Source organism: Otolemur garnettii, unplaced genomic scaffold (assembly GCF_000181295.1).
Source record: "Otolemur garnettii isolate 467f Iridium unplaced genomic scaffold, OtoGar3 scaffold00001, whole genome shotgun sequence".
Lineage (NCBI taxonomy): Eukaryota > Metazoa > Chordata > Mammalia > Primates > Galagidae > Otolemur > Otolemur garnettii.
The window spans coordinates 1,571,578-1,575,773 of record NW_003852396.1 but is presented as its reverse complement, the minus strand read 5'-3'; the positions used below and the strand labels follow the sequence as shown (position 1 = coordinate 1,575,773).

The 4,196-nt window shown below is 39.9% G+C and overlaps 1 pseudogene; it reads right to left on the bottom strand.

The window, feature by feature from the left end:
• Positions 1 to 241: 241 nt before the first annotated feature.
• Positions 242 to 335, bottom strand: LOC111724551 (annotated as a pseudogene).
• Between the last annotated feature and the right edge of the window lie 3,861 nt (positions 336 to 4,196).

Here is a 4,196-nt window from a genome sequence, read left to right as displayed (position 1 = left end):
CTTCTTTTTTGCCTCTGTAACTACCTGGGTTAATGTGGACACTTTATCCTCTAGATCTGAGTTTCTTTCTTCTCCATGGTCTAATCTATTTTTGATACTTTTTACTGCATCTTTATATTCCCTAATTGTCTCCTTCATTTCCTTGAGCTCTGCCATATCCTTTCTGTAGTCTACATATCTCTTGTCTGACTTTTGATTGTCTTTCCATTTTCTCATCCACTCCCTTTATTGTCTTAATCATAAAAATATGGAACACTTTACTAATTTGTGTGTCATCCTTGTTAATCTTCTCTGTGTTGTTCCAATTTTAATATATGTGCTGCCGAAACAAGCACACTCAATGATATTTTAGATAAGTTAGTCTATTAGACAAAGAAAAACTACTTTCAATTCTACTAATTATAGTAGAGCATCCATAAATTGAAGGAACTGTAACAAATGAGGTGGTCAACATATGGAACTAGGCCTATTGTACTGATATATACATGTGGTACATGTCCAATCTATAAATATTAGGTCAACTAAAGGAGGTGGTCAATGTAGAGAGGTAGTGAAGTATAGAGCTTCTACTATATATTTAAAATATTTTTAAATGATTAAAAATATGAATCTGTAATTACAAAACAACCGACCTTTTCATGTGCATTGACCTTAGGCTTTTCCTTTGAAAACTCGGAAAGGTCTAGTGGAAATCAGCACTTTATAACTAAAGATAACAATCAATTTTTGCCCTTCCCAGCTCCACTTAGCTCTGAACACTAATGCCCTTCATTTGTAAGCACCATTTTCTCTGATTCATCAACATCACCTGTTCAGAGAAGGAAGTGTATCAGATACCGTGCCCTCCCTTAACATCTGGTATCTGGAGTAAGTCTGAGTTTAGGCTCCTTTCAACTACCCATATGACCAGGCCATTGCCTGGTTGTCCACCTCAGCTTCTGAGCAGCAGTCCAGTTTTCCACTGTAATATGAGCCTTTCCTGGAATTCCAGCCCTCTTTCAGGATTCCTTACAATGCATGGACTTGAGAATATCCTTTTTCCACGCTGCCCTCTGTGGTGCATCAACTTTTTAACTGACATCACTTAGTCTTTCTCCATCTCTGTCTTCTCTAGCACAACATTCACTCATTCTTTAACTACACATATATTTATTGCACCCCCCACTACATCCCAGGTGCTGCTGCAGAGAAGAAAGGCAAATACATTTGTCCATATGGAACTTATATCCTCCCAAAGGAAACCAGAAAATGACTAATAGATATAGAAAATTCATAAGACACACAGTATGTGGAAATTATGACAAGACTTTGGGAAGGAAGGTAGAGAAAGGTGGAGAAGAGGGTCTGTGTGAACCTCTTTATAAAGGTGACATTTGAACAGATAAAAGGAGGTGGCACACATCAGAGGGAAGAGCATCCTAGACACAGAAGACAATTTCATCTCGAGGTGAAATCATGACGGCATGGGTGAGGAACAGCAAGAAGAACATCACAGGAGCCGAAGAAACAGGGACGGGTCAGAAAGCCAATGGAGTGTAGCCAAGAATGGAGGGCGTATAGGCCATTGTAAGGGTATTTATTCTTACACTGAATAAAATGGGAAGTCATTGCAGGCCTCTGAGCAGAGAAGTAACAAGACCAGACTCCAGTTTTTAAAGGATTATCTCAGCGGCCATATAGAAGACAGACTACAGGGGAGTGAAGAGAAAGGCAGAGAGGCCAGGGAGGAGGCTACTATCATAATTCAGGTAAGAGAAGTTTGATGACTTGGACCAAAGGGAGGAGTAGTGGTGATAGGGAGAAGTGATTACACACAAGAGATTCGAGATGTGAAGGGTATTTAGAAAGTAAGAGAACCCTCATCTACTGACCCAGCTCTGCCTCAGTTCTTGAGCCAAGGGACAAGAAGCATATGAACAAGATTAGTCCTCAATGCAGGAGGCAGGGGTGCTTAAAATAATCTCTAGCGTGTACAAAAGCTCTATAAGTATATCTTATAAGATACAAATGAAAACACAGAAACACTAAATGACTTTACATAGGAAGCAGAAGAGCTGAGATTTTGACCTGGAATATCTGGTACTGGCATCCTCATGGTACTCTGTATACAAACTTGAGGTTAAGGTGCACTTTGTAGGCTTGAGATCTGATGACGCAAAGACAAAGAACCAGAGCTGATGCACCAGGTGTGAACAAGGCTGTCTCCAGAAGCACAGCATCCCAAAATCACCACCACAAACAGCACAGCAGGGACAGCTCACATGCTTCCTTCGTTCTGAAATGCATAGATCTCTGGGCACACAGCAATTCTGTACTAGGATAACCCAGCTAGAGATATGGCAGTTTTCCACACTTCTCTGTTCATGATTTAACACTCTTTGAATGACTGAAGACAATATTATGAACATTCACTAGGGAACTGGGATGCAAGAAACAGAGCTGTTTATGCCACTTAGCTTTGGAGAAGTTTTTAGTATGATTTTTTTTTTTTAAGAAAATATTGAAGTTTGAAATGAGAAAAAGAGATTAAGTAGCTGGCAGAACATGAGGAGTGTTTTTTCAGCTTAGCCCTGAGGGAGATAAAGAGAGCTGATTTGGAGTATAGCCGGGCATTGAGGACAACTTTCCTTCCTCAAGGAGGGGGGCTGCTTTTGAACCAGAAGTGGCTGACAGAGGGGATGCTGTCTCAGAACTGGTATTTTCTTAGGGGGAGCAAAGTTATACGTACGCTTAAAAAAATAAACAAGCAAAGGCCCTCCCCTACTTTTGTGATGTGTTTATAGATTGTGTTTATAGATTCCCAAGGTTTGCTATTATAAATACTCAATGCACACCACTTTTACCAGCTATCGGATGATGGGAAGAGAACTTACATGAGGGTGGTGATACTGTAGTCATTGTCTTGCTGGAGAAAACACAGGAAGGCTTATGCCTTCGTAGAAAAGGAGCTGAAGTGAAGTCCACAGAGGAAAATGCTAATACTTTAGATTGGGGATTGACAGCCCGAGGGACTTGAACTAGAGGGGTTTAACTCCTGCTTAAAATAACTTCAAGTCTTCTGATGAACCTTTCATTTGTAACTATTTAATCATATTTTTAAATAATTTTAAAAAAAAAAATTGAATCATGGGACATGTGAAAAGTGTAGCAGGCAGAATTCTGAGATGGTTCCAAGATTCTCACCCCTTAGGACACAAATCTTTGTGCAGTTATTCATTCAAACACTAATTTAAGTACTGCTGTGAAGAGTTACATAATTAATTAAGGTCCTGAATTAGATGATGTTCTGACAGGGAGATTATCCTCAGAGGGCCTGATCTAATCAGGTGAGCCCCTCAAAGGCATTGATCTTCTTATGGTGGAAGCATTTCAAAGTATGAGAGGAGTCAATTCTCTATTGCTCACTTTGAAGACAGAGGGGGCCACTTGGAAGGAATGTGGGTGGGAACTAAGAACTAATAGTAGTTTCAGCTGGTGACCAGGAAAAAAATGGAAACCGCAGTCCTACAACCATCAGCAACTGAATTCTTCTAACAACCTGAATGAAGTTGGAAGTGGAGGTTCTCCAGAACTTCCAGAAAGTTAATGCAGCATAATCAATACTCTGATTCAACACATGATATCCAGAGCAAAGAATATAGACATGCCATGCCTGGACTAAAGACCTACAGGCCCATGAGTGCTGTTTCAAGGTGCTGAGGCTGTGGCAATTTATTATACAGTAACAGAAAATGAATATAATTTCTGAAAGTACTTTTAGGAAAATAAATTACCAGTAGAACTGTATATTAAATAAGATGATTAATTTTCTGAAAGAACCCCTCCTTTACTTTGATACTTTGTTGTTATCATATGTCAGAAGTTTATGCTTTATCTTTTGGGGTTTCTTAAAGCAAGCTATATTTGTCTTATGTTGCTACTACATAGTATTTAAAAGAAATAGTTTTTGCTATAAAGTTTAGTCAAAATCAACTAGCAGGGGGGCGGAGCCAAGATGGCGAACTGCAGCCAGCTTTTTACAGAAGCTCTCGTCCAGAAGGAGGTTGAAAGGACAGAACCTTAGCAAAGTAGCTGATAGTTTGGAGCAGAGACAAGAGAGAAGATTGAAGAGTGCACTTCAACATTCCTGAGGCGAGCCGCGACCCTGAAACTACAACCAAAAGGTACAAAATCCACCACCAAGCAGACGGGAGTCC